This window comes from Lepidochelys olivacea (assembly GCF_965140295.1).
Source record: "Lepidochelys olivacea isolate rLepOli2 genome assembly, chromosome: 4".
In the NCBI taxonomy this organism is placed as follows: Eukaryota; Metazoa; Chordata; order Testudines; family Cheloniidae; genus Lepidochelys; species Lepidochelys olivacea.
Genome location: NC_140414.1, coordinates 9163051 through 9178439, shown reverse-complemented (window position 1 = coordinate 9178439; position 15389 = coordinate 9163051).

The following is a 15389-nucleotide window of genomic DNA, read 5'->3' as shown; positions in this document are numbered from 1 at the left end:
AGCTTTAAGGTGCTAGACATAGACTGCCAGAAGATAGAGGGGCAAGAATAGGCCATTCGTGTTGGAAGAAAGGGCAACAATATAAAGAAAAGATGAAAAAGAGAAGGACAGAGACTATAGTTCATCTTTATGATCTGTGTCCTGAATGTCAAACTTCAAAATGAAGTCTAAGTGTAATCTAATTTGGTATCACTTTTCCTTCGAGAGGGAGGGAGAAATTCCCTGTAATCTTACCCTTCTTGACCCTCATTACACTCCCCTCTCTCTTGGGGCTTACTTTTCAGAAACGCTAAGCACCAGCAACTCCAGCTGAAGCCAATGGGAGCAGCCAATGTTCCCGCCATGCTCTGAAAAGCAACCCCAAGGTGTTTACGTAACAGTCAGTTAATCAATTGCATTTCAACTAGCTAAGTGCAATATTGGTCTCCTTTGCATGCTAATTGTCAAAGTCTCCCTGCACTCTTTTTGAATGAAATCCATCAAAAAAACCCTCACACTTCCGCAAAAAAAAAAAAAAACTAATGCAAATGCTGTTTTTCATTCCATGTTGTTTTTCACAAATAGGCCTTAAGAGATAATATTAATGTTCTGATCCTCTAATGCATTCGCCTCAGCTGAGCAGCGAACAGCAGAGCGGCTAACAGAGGGAGTTTGCCTGGGAGTTCGCCTGGGGAGAGCCTGCTGAGGCTTACATCTGGCCGGCTTCTCTGAGTAGTTACTACAACTCCTGAGTGAGCTTGTAGAAGGAAGGTAATATGGATGGGGGGTGTTCAGCTGTAGTGACCTGCACTGGATGTGCCGTGTTTATCTTTCTTCCACAGGACAGAAGCGACTTTGTCTGTACAAAGTGCAAGCTGGTCTCCATATTGGAAGAGAAGGTTCAAGGTCTGGAGCAACAGGTATCGACCCTGCGTTGCATAAGAGAAACTGAAGATTTCCTGGACAAATGTCAGGATATGCTTCAATGGGCACAATGTTCTGAAGATTCAGAGCAGGCTGCGCAGCGGGGACAGGAGGATGGTGAAGAAATTTGGCAGCATGTGACCTCCAGAAGAAAGGGGAGCGTCCATGTACCAGCAACACAGATACAGGTAAGAAACCGTTTTCATGTTCTCTCCACAGCTACTAATGCGGAGAGTGGACTAGATGATACATCTGAGGGAAGGGAACAGAAGGAGACTCTGCCGATTGGAAGGCATGAGGTGCACTGTACTAGTGTTGGGGGTTCCACGACCACCACTCCCAAGAGAAGGAGGCAGGTGGTGGTGGTCGGGGACTCTCTCCTTTGGGGGACTGAGTCATCTATCTGCCGCCCAGACCGGGAAAACCGAGAAGTCTGCTGCTTGCCAGGGGCTAAGATTCGCGATGTGACAGAGAGACTGCCGAGACTCATCAAGCCCTTGGATCGCTACCCCTTCCTGCTTCTTCATGTGGGCACCAATGATACTGCCAAGAATGACCTTGAGCGGATCACTGCGGACTACGTGGCTCTGGGAAGAAGGAGTTTGAGGCGCAAGTGGTCTTCTTGTCCATACTCCCCGTGGAAGGAAAAGGCTGGGTAGAGACCGTCGAATTGTGGAAGTCAACGAATGGCTACGCAGGTGGTGTTGGAGAGAAGACTTTGGATTCTTTGGCCATGGGATGGTGTTCCAAGAAGGAGGAGTGCTAGGCAGAGACAGGCTCCACCTAACGAAGAGAGGGAAGAGCATCTTTGCAAGCAGGCTGGCTAACCTAGTAAACTAGATTCACCGGGGGAAGGAGACCAAAGCCCTCAGGTAAGTGGGGAAGTGGGATACCAGGAGGAAGCAGGAGCGCGCGAGAGGGCAAGGCTCCTGCCTCATACTGAGAAAGAGGGATGATCAGCGAGTTATCTCAAGTGCCTATACACAAATGCAAGAAGCCTGGGGAACAAGCAGGGAGAACTGGAAGTCCTGGCACAGTCAAGGAATTATGATGTGATTGGAATAACAGAGACTTGGTGGGATAACTCACATGACTGGAGTACTGTCATGGATGGATATAAACTGTTCAGGAAGGACAGGCAGGGCAGAAAAGGTGGGGGAGTTGCACTGTATGTAAGGGAGCAGTATGATTGCTTAGAGCTCAAGTATGAAACTGTAGAAAAACCTGAAAGTCTCTGAATTAATTTTAGAAATGTGAGCAACAAGGGTGATATCGTGGTGGAAGTCTGCTATAGACCACCGGACCAGGGGGATGAGGTGGACGAGGCTTACTTCCGGCAACTCAGGGAAGTTACTAGATCGCAGGCCCTGGTTCTCATGGGAGACTTCAATCACTCTGATACCTGCTGGGAGAGCAATATAGCAGTGTACAGACAATCCAGGAAGTTTTTGGAAAGGGTAGGGGACAATTTCCTGGTGCAAGTGCTGGAGGAACCAACTAGGGGCAGAGCTCTTCTTGACCTGCTGCTCACAAACCGGGAAGAATTAGCAGGGGAAGCTAAAGTGGATGGGAACCTGGGAGGCAGTGACCATGAGATGGTTGAGTTCAGGATCCTGACACAGGGAAGAAAGGAGAGCAGCAGAAAACGGACCCTGGACTTCAGAAAAGCAGACTTTGACTCCCTCAGGGAACTGATCGGCAGGATCCCCTGGGAGAATAACATGAGGGGGAAAGGAGTCTAGGAGAGCTGGCTGTATTTTAAAGAATCTTTATTGAGGTTACAGGGACAAACCATCCTGACGTGTAGAATAGTAATTATGGCAGGCAACCAGCTTGGCTTCATAGTGAAATCCTTGCTGATCTTGAACACAAAAAAGAAGCTTACAAGAAGTGGAAGTTTGGACAAATGACCAGGGCAGAGTATAAAAATATTGCTCGGGGATGCAGGCGTGAAATCAGGAAGGCCAAATCACACCTGGAGTTGCAGCTAGCAAGATATGTTAAGAGTAACAAGAAGGGTTTCTTCAGGTATGTTAGCAAGGTCAGCTCCCAGACTGCTGCACTGGGCAGCACAGCATGGGGAGGAGGTGACCAGCCCTCTGTGGCGAAAGAAGTGGTTCGGGACTATTTAGAAAAGCTGGACGAGCACAAATCCATGGGGCCGGATGCGCTGCATCCGAGAGTGCTAAAGGACTTGACCGATGTGATTGCAGAGCCATTGGCCGTTATCTTTGAAAACTCGTGGTGATCGGGGGAGATCCCGGACGACTGGAAAAAGGCTAATGTAGTGCCCATCTTTAAAAAAGGGAAGAAGGAGGATCCTGGGAACTACAGGCCAGTCAGCCTCACCTCAGTCCCTGGAAAAATCATGGAGCAGGTCCTCAAGGAATCAATTCTGAAGCACTTAGAGGAAAGTGATCAGGAACAGTCAGTATGGATTCACCAAGGGCAAGTCATGCCTGACTAATCTAATTGCCTTCTATGATGAGAGGTTTCAGAGTAACAGCCGTGTTAGTCTGTATTCGCAAAAAGAAAAGGAGTACTTGTGGCACCTTAGAGGCTAACCAATTTATTTGAGCATAAGCTTTTGTGAGCTACAGCTCACTTCATCGGATGCATGCTGGGGCACCCCCCTCTGTGGATGAGGGGAAAGCAGTGGACGTGTTGTTCCTTGACTTTAGCAAAGTTTTTGACACGGTCTCCCACAGTATTCTTGCCAGCAAGTTAAAGAAGTATGGATGAATGGCTGGATGAATGGACGGGATGAATGAAAGGTGGATAGAAAGTTGGATAGATTGTCGGGCTCAACGGGTAGTGATCAATGGCTCCATGTCTAGTTGGCAGCCGATATCAAGTGGAGTGCCCCAAGGGTCAGTCCTCGGGCCGGTTTTGTTCAATATCTTCATAAATGATCTGGAGGATGGTGTGGATTGCACCCTCAGCAAGTTTGCAGATGACACTAAACTGGGAGGAGAGGTAGATACGCTGGAGGGTAGGGATAGGATACAGAGGGACCTAGACAAATTAGAGGATTGGGCCAAAAGAAATCTGATGAGGTTCAACAAGGAGAAGTGCAGAGTCCTGCACTTAGGACAGAAGAACCCCATGCACCGCTACAGACTAGGGACCAAATGGCTCGGCAGCAGTTCTGCCGAAAAGGACCTAGGGGTTACAGTGGATGAGAAGCTGGATATGAGTCAACAGTGTGCCCTTGTTGCCAAGAAGGCCAATGGCATTTTGGGATGTATACGTAGGGGCATTGCCAGCAGATCGAGGGACGTGATCGTCCCCCTCTATTCAACATTGGTGAGGCTTCATCTGGAGTACTGTGTCCAGTTTTGGGCCCCACACTACAAGAAGGATTTGGATAAATTGGAAAACATCCAGCGGAGGGCAACAAAAATGATTAGGGGACTGGAACACATGACTTATGAGGAGAGGCTGAGGGAACTGGGATTGTTTAGTCTGCAGAAGAGAAGAATGAGGGGGGATTTGAGAGCTGCTTTCAACTACCTGAGAGGTGGTTCCAGAGAGGATGGTTCTAGACTGTTCTCAGTGGTAGAAGAGGACAGGACAAGGAGTAATGGTCTCAAGTTGCAGTGGGGGAGGTTTAGGTTGAATATTAGGAAAAACTTTTTCACTAGGAGGGTGGTGAAACACTGGAATGCGTTACCTAGGGAGGTGGTGGAATCTCCTTCCTTAGAAGTTTTTAAGGTCAGGCTTGACAAAGCCCTGGATGGGATGATTTAGTTGGGGATTGGTCCTGCTTTGAGCAGGGGGTTGGACTAGATGACCTCCTGAGGTCCCTTCCAACCCTGATATTCTATGATTCTTTGATTCAATAAACAGAGGGCAGAAAACATGTTTAAAAGGCTCCACATCCATTAAGAAGGAAATAATGTTTCAGAATTGCCATAATTCTGGTAAGAGTCACTTAGTATTTGACAATGTGATTGATTTAGTGGCCTGTTGTTTTTGCTTGGGCCGATTTTGTTACGATGTTGCATCTGCAATATTTTTGGGGCATCCTCCCCCCAATCCGTTAGAGGGAAAATGCCCATCAAAAGGCTGAGCAGTTGGCATAGCAGGCATCACAGTACTGTAATTCATTCATTTGTTCAGATTTTGATCACTGGAATGGCCCACTGAATTACAGTACCAGTGAGTCTCGAAATCATAGGCTGGTTGAACGGACTTTCTTATAGCGAGCCTACATAGTTCAGTTCTCGGCCCTTAAACACTAGAGAGATGGAAACAAATTGGATAGAATTCAGTGAAGACCCAAAGAGGGCATCCACTAACTGGGAATAAAAGCACAGTGGGGCATCATCTCTGCACCTCTCTCTCTGGAGCCAGTGACACTTGCATCCATCGCTCTATCAGGCCACCATCCATTCCTCCTTCACATATGCCATTTCCCTAGCAACCTTCATCCTCCCCACAAGACGTGTTCGTGGAATGGCTGCTGTTCAGCAGCACTGTAACAGGGTGGCCCTGCCTCTTTAAGCACTAGCCAGCCCTATTTGGAGATGGAGCCCCCTTTGAGAACAGCTGTTTCGGTCGGGTGGAAGGGGATGATCAGAACCAGCAGGCAAAGGGTCAGGTGCTTGGCTGATGAGCACCTCATTTCTATAGTGGCTTCCAGAGCTCCATCTGAGGAGGGCAACTACAGGAAGCAGACTGGCTCTGCCGCAGCGGGCTCCACGCAGACTGGATTGTAGGACTGCAGAAGATCTGTCAGGAGCAGCAAGACATTGGCAGGGAAGCCCTGGGTCAGGGAAATTGTTTAGCTGTTGGATTTATGTTGTAGTGTTTTATCTTGGGGTGTGCTGAAGGTTGTCAGTGCCACCGATGGGTGGTCCCCACTGAGGCACAGTGACAGCATATGTAGAGTGTTCATTATAAACATCACTCAGCCAAGTAGCGGGCAGCAAGCTAGTGTGCTGTACATTTACACCCCAGCTTGCCACTCTGACAAAGCTATGTCCTTGTCTCCTGGCGGATTTCGTTTCCTGGTTGGATTTCGCTAGCCTCAGAGGCTCACTGTGACCCTCCACGTAACCCTTCTCTCTCTAGAGACAAGGGTCACAGTCTACTGAGCCATTTTCATCATAAGCCAGCGAGGGAGGTGAGGAGAAGTTGCACAGTCTCTGTTGTCTCCCAGTCTCAGTGATTAATTGGAGGGGGCAAAGGGGGGAGCCCGGGCCCGCCCTTTACTCCAGGCTCCAGCCCAGGGACCCTAATAGTATCAGCTATGGTAGCTGACCTTTTAGAAACATGACACATACAATTCCCTAGGCTACTTCCTCCACAGCAGCCCTCACTTCCTCAAGCTCCACTTCACCCTTACCTCAGGGCCTCCTTCCTTGTGCCTGAAATGGTGTGTACTACTCAGCCTCTCCAACAGCGCAACTTCCTCCCACACCTCCTGACATCCACACCCACCTGACTGGGAGGCTTTTAACTAGGTTTAGCCAGCCCCTGATTGGCTTCAGGTGTCCCAATCAACCTAGCCTTCTCCCTGTGTTCTGGAAAGTTCTTAATTGGCCCCAGGTATCTTAATTGACCTGGAGCAGCTACCATTTCACTTAACCTGGTACCAGGGATTTGTTTAGCCTGGAGCTAATATATCTATCTCCCACTACTTTTCTATAGCCACCAGACCTTGCCCCATCACACCATGTACTAACCCTCTGTTTAGTCAACCCCTAACATCTAGACAGGTTCAGGCACCAGCCAACCCCCCATTCAATCACGAATTTATAGTGCATCAAGCAAAACGTCTGTGTAACTAAGCCCACCGTGAGTTCCTGAATTGTTTGTGTCTTTGCGTTGTTCTCTCCCTCGTTTTCATTTCTCCCTGTCCCTGGATATGTCTTTATCTGCTGAGTAGCTTTTCTATTATTTATCCTTTATAAATGTTTGTTTTCTCTAAAAACTTTTCTTCTCACGATGTTTTCCTTTTCTGACAGGCTATTTTTAACTTTCTGCAGATGCTTTGGTCTTGTTTACTGAAATAAAAACTTCAAAACAGAAACCAAAAATTACAGTTGCAACTGGAAGGAATCACCTAGAAAAAGAGACCATCCAAACCCTCTCCACCCTAGACCTGTTGCCGTGAAAACAAGAAGGTCAGTCTGATACCAAGGCCCTCCTCCTATGCACAAATAGTCTGAAATAAAGTTTCAGGTGTGTCATTCTGTGCCTGAAGACAGACCAAACAGTATAAAAGCACTGCATTAACAACTGCCAGGGTCTCAAAAAAAATGCATGGCAAATGTATCTCCTTCCTTATCAAGGCAGATGCTGAGTCCTCTGCTGTCTGAAGAAGTCCCAAACCCAACTCTCCATAAGCCTGGCCATGCAACAGCGGGACTCTAAGTTTTGAAGCCCACAAATCCCAACTGTGGACGTTAAAGAAGCAGAATAACAAAGTGCTTTGGATATGCATCTTAAAAGCAAGTCACATCTAAGAGAAAGCCTGCTTGGCTGGTGCAGGGAAAAATACCTTCCTCTTTTTCCCACCAGTTTCCCTATTTCCTAGTAATGCTGGAAAATGAGTGGCCCAGGACCTGCCCCCACCCATGTGAATCCAATGAAAATTAAAGAAAAAAACAACACCAGCAAGAAAGCTTCAGGGCAATCCTTCCCCACTGGCAAGTAGACTCTTCTCTTCACAAGATTACATTTATTGCCCCAGAGCATCTGAAAAAATCTGACCAATAATGAACTAGGGGGAGGATATGCACCTGCCACATAAATGCAAAGAGGTAACGGGAATTAATTTAATTCACATCACCCCTTCTGCCAACATCAGGGTCCATCTCTTCTGCCGTAGACCCTACAGGAGGCAAACCACTTCTCCCAGTTCAACGAGGCTACTGAATCACTGCTGAAGGGGAGTCCCAAAACATCTCTAATCCCAGGAGGGCTCATCACAATCTGTAACTCCTCCAGAAAGGCACATGAGCACTCCCAAATCCCCACCCACAAAGCCTTGCTCTTCTTCATGTTAATCATTGCTTAGGCTGCTGCTGAATAGTTATGTAAAGCACCAAAAAATACGTCCCTATCTCCTATCCTGCCTACCAGCACTGTAATATCATCCACACAGGTGAAAATTTTCATTGACTCAGTGAAATTCCTCTTCTCCTTAATCTTCATATTTAAGCCCTGAAATCCCGTTACCACACACTGCCCACAGTCAAGGTTCCATAGAAAAGAATACGACAATGGACTCAGGGGTCAGGCTTGCCTTGCTCCAGAATGTATCTGCAGCCTCACCCCTCTACCCATTTCCTAGTGGGATACATAATGCCTGAACATGGGACAGCCATAGCCAGCTAATAAACAGGGGAATACCATACTGCGACAGAGCAACTGTCAGCAAAGCCAAAACATAACACTGCCACTCTCCCTGTTTCCCAATTTCAGATGCATCCCACAAGCTACATAAAGTGACTGCCACTGTGTGACCTTTAACTGATTTAGACTGACTGGGATGCAATCATCTCCCTGCTGTTTTCCCCACTAGAATGGAAGTCAAAATTTTGTAACCCATGTTCCAAAGGGCAATAGGCCTCCCCTTCCTGACATCTTCCAAATCCCATTTCTGCCCCAAAAATGAAAAGGCTTCATAAAAGGAAGATCCCAATGTGCCTCTGGTCACAGCATCACTGAAATCATGAGAGCACCACAGAGCGGGGATCCAGGAACCTCTGATAAAATTCTACTGTCAAAGCATCCACCTCTTGGGAAGTTGTCTTCTTCAGTAACAAGATAGCTGCCTGAACCTCCATCTCCTCTACTGGCCTCACAAGTGAGGCCTAATCCTCATCTGCCAATATGAGAAAATTCACAGTACTACCCCAACTTCGCTGCTGCTGGAAAAGAGGGATGTTTGTTTATGAAAGAGCTCAGTGTAAAAGTATTCCTGACCTACCCTCCACCTGCCAGCAGGGTCTCTAAGGACCCATCCAGTGTTGGGATCCTGTAACCCCACTGTGTCCTGCTGCAATCTGGTGTCCTTACATCCTGCACATATATTACAGGAGGCTGCCCCATCTTTTGTCCTAAAATCCTTTGCAAATTTATCTGATTCCAGCTTTCTTCTGTGGCACTGAACCATTTCCTTCTTACCTCTTCTAAGACCCTTATTTCTATGCATGCCACTGCTTGCAGTCAACTATGAAGATCTCTCAAACAGTTCTGCAGTGCAAAATAATGTTTGTAATCAGATGTATACAGATATCCTGAAAGGGAACGCCGAGAGATCACCAGACTTCTCTTTGTCAGTTCTCACCATTCCATCTGGTATGCACAAAACTTCCAGACTGTTTCTTGTTCCATAAATATGCTTCAATGTTTCTTATTGACAATGCATTATTAAGTGAGCAAGTATTTTGTTTCCAGTAACCATAGCCAAAGGTCATTGTGTCACAACCTCAGGAGGTTCCCCTGGGGAAGGCAGATCAGCACTGCATGTTGCTAACGCTGTTGCAAGCTTCGCAAAGCATTTTGGGGAGAGTCAAAGGTGTGAGTGGGTGTAGGATTCATGCAAGGTTCATGCACTTGGCAACATTCAGGGCACACCTGGAGTGTTGTGTAGGAGCAGTGCACACACGGCTCCTCTCAAGGGCATGAACCTTGGAATCTCGCCCAGATGACATGAACTGTGGGAAGCCTCCCAGGACTGGGCTCAAGGCCCGAGAGCAAGGAATGCAGTAGATAGAAATTGGTAAATAAAAATATTAAACAAAGCCAGTGTATTCCTTTTATGTGTTGGAGTATGTAATGCGCAGGGGGGAGAGAAATAAAAGAGAGGGTGGAAAAGCTGACAGGCAGACCAGCCCGTCGGCAGACCAGCCTGCTTGCTTGCTTAAAGCCTTGTTCTGTCTTGTATTTGAACCGCAACAACTGGCGCCTAAACGTGGGGCCCTCAGCACTCACCTCGCCCGGCAAGGGTTTCAGAAGCGTTACTCATCCGCTTCGCGGATCCCGGTGAGTATTTTTCATCGTGGTAAGTATGGGAAGCTCCCTCTCTGCTTTGCACGTGCAACACCGCAATGAGCTACAGTATTTGCTGCGTAAGGCTCAGCATGATTGCCCCACTCGAGAACTCACTCTCCTGCTACAGGAGGTGAGTGCCCAATGCCCGTGGTACCCTGAAGCCGGAACCCTTAAGCTAGCGGACTGGGAGCGGTTGGGCTAGACATTGCACAAAGAGCCTCGGGTGCCCGTGCAGGCTTTACATGCCTGGCACCTCTGCCGCGACACGATACAGCGTGTCGCCTTGGAAAGACCCTCTCCCGCGCCAATAGAGGGGCTGCCAATCTCGCCACCCCCGTCCGATCCTGCAGCCATCCCTCCCCCTGCTTTGCCCCCAGTGCCTCAATTACTGCCGCCTCCTTTGTCTTCCCCTCTAGAGCCGGTGAGTGGTCACCATCACCCCATGGGGCCCCATGCTCCAGGGCCCCCCGGGGGGTCATCTGCGTCTGCTCAGGGGCTTTCGCTGGTGCAACAAATGGTTCATGCAGCAAAGACTCGCCCAGATCTTACAGCAGAGGAATTAGCTGATCTGGTCTCAGTTTGTCCGGTGACCTGGCAGGATGATGGCCAGGGCAACCAGCTTGCAAACTGGGTCAGTTTGCCTTACTCGGTGATCAGAGAGGTAAAGAAAGCGATTCGCGAGTTCGGCCTCACTAGCACGTATGTACATGGTCTCCTTGAAGGGCTAGGTACTGGGTACACCCTGGTCCCTGAAGATTGGAAGGCGCTGTTGCACATGATGCTGAAGCCCAGTCAGTATGTTATTTGGCTTAGTGAGTATCGGCAGATGGCGGAACGCCAAGCCCAGGTATATATAGCGCAAGGTGTCACTTATGAGCAGTTAGCAGGGGAGGGCCCGTTTGCTACTGTTCAGATTCAGTCTCAACTCCAGCAGGCTGTCTTCCCCATTATTTCTGCCGGTGCCCAGCATGCTTTCCGGAAGGTCCCGGATTCAGGCAAGCCTACCAAAAGCTTTGCCAGTATCCGTCAGGGTGTATCAGAGTCCTTTATGGATTTTACCAACAGATTGCAGGAGGCTATCCTCCGACAGGTGGATAAACCTGCAGCAGCTCAGGAGATCCTGTTAAAAATGGCGGTTGAAAATGCGAACGAGGATTGCCGCCGTGCTCTCCAGGCGGCACAAGCCGCTGGCGTTCTAGAGCTGTCGGACATGCTGCGGGCGTGCCAAAACATCGGCACACAAGCACGTAAAGCTGGGGTTCTGGCCACCGCCCTGCGGAAAAGCGGGAAGGAGGGGAAGCGTTGTTACTGCTGTGGTAAGGAGGGTCACTTTCAGCGGGAGTGCCGCTCATCGACAGCACCCGCCCTCCCCTCAAAGAAGTGCCCCAAGTGACGGAAGGGCTATCACTGGGCTAATCAGTGTCGTAGCAGGTCGGGAAACCGCACGATGGGTCTCCCCCCGAACCCAGGGCCAAATGGAGGTGTTTCCCACTCAGACAACTGTTCCTCTGCCTTAAAATCCATAGACTCCATGAGGGCGGCGACCTCCAGAAGTGCAGGGCTTGATTTGATTATGCAGGAGGACGCTGATTTTCAGTTGCCGGGGGAGGTTTGTGCCATACCTACACAGGTGATGGGACCTCTCCCTGCCGGATTTGTGGGTCTGGTTCTCCCTCGCTCACACGCTGGGAAACAGGGTTTTTTTGGTCATCCCAGGGGTCATTGATGCCGATTACACCGGCGTTATTAAGGTTCAGGTGTGGACCCATCTTCCGCAGTCGCTCCCGCGTGGACGGTCAATTGCACAATTGATTTTAGTCCCCTATCAGGTGCCAGCCGCACAGGATTGAGCCCGGGGAGGAGGAGGCTTTGGATCGACGCTGTCTCAGTCGCCGCCTCACGACACGTCCTCTCAATTTGTTGCTCTAACAATGTCGCTCCACCCCTCGAAACCTCAGTTAACACTTCTTTTAAATAATTTTCCTTTTACAGGGCTGGCGGACACTGGAGCTGACGTTACGGTGATTTGTGATCAGGACTGGCCGGTCAGCTCTAAAGAGCTGTGGGGGATCGGGGGTAGCAAACCCGGGCACCAAAGTTTGTCTTGGGTCATGGTCTCTAAACCAGGAGGCCATGCCCTTGCTACAATCCGCCCTTTTGTGCTCCTTGTCCACCTCAATATTTGGGGCCGTGACTTACTTGTAAAGCTGGACACCACCCTCGATATTAATATATAATGGCCCAAAACCCTCCCTCACCCACCTTGCCCTCCGCATTACCATTGGTATGGCAATCCTTAGACCCCGTATGGATTGACGAGTGGCCTCTCCCCTTAGAAAAGCTGAAAGCGCTTCATTCACTTGTACAACAATATTTGCATGCACAGCGCTTGGAGATCTTCACTAGTCCTTGGAACTAGCTGCTGTTATTTTGGCCTTTCAATTTTTTGCTGATTGTCCCTTTAATTTGATTGTGGACACGCATTATGTTTATCAGGTAATCGATCATTTACCCCTTGCCCTCATTACCCCTCAGATTGATGCGGACCTTCTTCGCCTGTTTTTGTCCTTACAGTATCTCCTCACCACTCGTAATTTCCCTTATTTTGTTGCTCATATTTGCAGTCATACCCCTCTGCCTGGGCTACTCACTGAGGGCAATGCGTGCGCTGATCGCGCGTTACGTGGTCAGGTAAATTCCCTTTTTTCTGATCCCATCGAAAGCCATTCCTTTTTTCATCAGTCTACCTCTGTTTTGGCCCGACAGTTTCACATTCCTGCTGATCATGCACGTTCTATTGTTCGTTCCTGCTCCCACTGTGCCGCTGCTGCCCCTACCTTTTCTTATGCCGTTAACCCCAGAGGTACCGCAGCGAATCAGCTGTGGCAAATGGATGTCACTCACGTGCCACAATTCCGCCCCTATTCATTTTTACATGTTTCCATTCATACCTATTCGGGATTCCTCTGAGTGACCCCACAGTGTGGGGAAGCCACTCCCAAAGTTATTCACCATTTGCTAGCCTGTTTTCCGGTTATGGGTCGCCTGAGCCAGATAAAAATGGATAATGCCCCAGCCTATTGCTCCACAGCCCTCTCCACCTTTTGTGCCCAATGGGACGTCCGTCTCAAACACAGGATCCCTTATAATTCCACAGGCCAAGCTATTGTTGAACATGCAAATCGCACACTAAAAACCTTACTTGACAAACAATTAAAACAAGGGGAGCTGCGTCTCTGAACCTTAGGAGACATTCAGCAACAATTGCGTGTTCTTTTGTTTACTTTAAATAATTTAACACTGAATACAGATCAGCAGACTCCCGCGGATTGGCATTTTCATAAGTCCGAGGTACTGGAAAGACTGTGTGTCTATTACCGTCAGCTGCCCGATCCGCAATGGTTGGGCCCGGTACTTTTAATTACTTGGGGTCGGGGATATGCTGCTGTGTCTCTCCCTGCAGGACCGTTGTGGGTTCTGGCCCGGTGTGTGTGACTGGGACTGAAACAGTATGGTGTGGCACCAGGGGATGTCGAACCCCATACCGGAGTTTCAGCTGACCTTGGAGGAGAACGCTGTGCCTCCCGGGTCGACAATGGCAGGACAGAGACCGAGGAGATGTAGCGTCCCAAGCCAGCCCGTGACATGGGGAGCAGTGAAAGCATTGGTCACCGCGGCTCAATGAAGACTGGCAGGAAACCAACAGCCAGAGACTCCTGAGACTCTGGTTGTGGCCATTGTCACCCAAATCACTGCTAATTCTGTATTGATTGTGTGCCTTATGTGTCTGCTAGTTCCTGTAGGGGTTGACTCGGGAGCGCCTCCTCCGTTACGGGCCCGAATGACATATAACCTATGGGAAAGATTGGCTTCAATAGCAAATGTTACCCACTTTTGTTTATTTGATTTTGTAGCAGCTGAATAATTGTTAGGTATGTGCCTTATTCCAGTATGTTGTCACCCTGAGGAAATAGGGAATGAGATGATGCTCTCTGCTTATGCAAACCTCTCTTCCCAGTACTCTAGCATGGCTAATTGGGGCCCGGCCAACTACACTTTACCTTCTTGGGCTTATTTCTTGCTGTTGCTGCGTGCAATGTATTTCCTTTTTGTTAAGGCTTTGTCGAGTGCCACCCTGGCAGGCTCCACGAGTTATGACCTTGTCTGTCCGGGAGTTAATGGCTTGCAAAAGCAAATTGATGGCTACCATGAGATGGCCGAGCACAAATAAACAAAAAAGGAGGGGATGTAGGATTCATGCAAGGTTCGTGCACTTGGCAACATTCAGGGCACACCCGGAATGTTGTGTAGGAGCAGTGCACACACGGCTCCTCTCAAGGGCATGAACCTTGGAATCTTGCCCAGATGACATGAACCGTGGGAAGCCTCCCAGGACTGGGCTCAAGGCCCGAGAGCAAGGAATGCGGTAGATAGAAATTGGTAAATAAGAATATTAAACAAAGCCAGTGTATTCCTTTTATGTGTTGGAGTATGTAATGCGCAGGGGGGAGAGAAATAAAAGAGAGGGTGGAAAAGCTGACAGGCAGACCAGCCCGTCGGCAGACCAGCCCTCACATTGGACCAACAGGGGTTAGAAAACTCTACAGGCTGCATTGCCCATCTGTATCCCTGTGCAAGAGGGCAAAGGGCTCACTAGAACCTTGTAGTGAGTTCCAGCTAGTCCGATCAGTTCAGTGTACCCCAGCTCACTAATGTCATAACCTATACCCAAAAGGTGTCATGTAAGACACCAACATAAAGCTAACAATTTACTGATCATTAATATTATTGCATTCTGTATGCATGGAGGACAAATTCAAAATTACAAACATACTGGGAATTATGTTCTTAAAATGTGTCTGCCAGGCAGGGCTGAAATTACCCCACCCTAGACAAAGGAATGTGGTTCATCCACCTTGAAGGTACTTCCAAGGTACATTAACAGGCAATGGGGATGCAAATTACATCAGAACCATCATGATGGCAGGGGGAGGAGATTGCAGGAACAGATCAATTTGAGATTTAGCAAATACCGGTGCGGGAAGACACCAGCATGAAACTTCCTTCACCAGGAGACTCCATGTCTCAATCTTCACAGCTTAAAAGAACTTTACTGGGGGTGAGGGGTGGGGAATAGCCTTCAGAAGAATCCATTTCAAAGGGTCACTGGACTATAATGAAGGGCAGAGAACCCCAAGGGATCTTTCACCTAAGAAGACAAAGGAACTTTTATCACTTTGGACTTGGTGGAAGATTCTGAACAAGGGATAGTCAGCCACCTTGCTGGAAAGTAGGTTGGTAAGGAAACTATCTTGAACAAAGGCTGTAGTTTGTTTTGTTAAGTCTTAGCTGCTAGAAAGTGCTTTTCACTTTAATTTACTTGTCACCATTTCTAACACTATCTGTTGTTTCTGAACTCACTAAAAATACTACCTCCCTTTGTTAATAACTTGGTTAGCTTTTAATTGAAACCAACT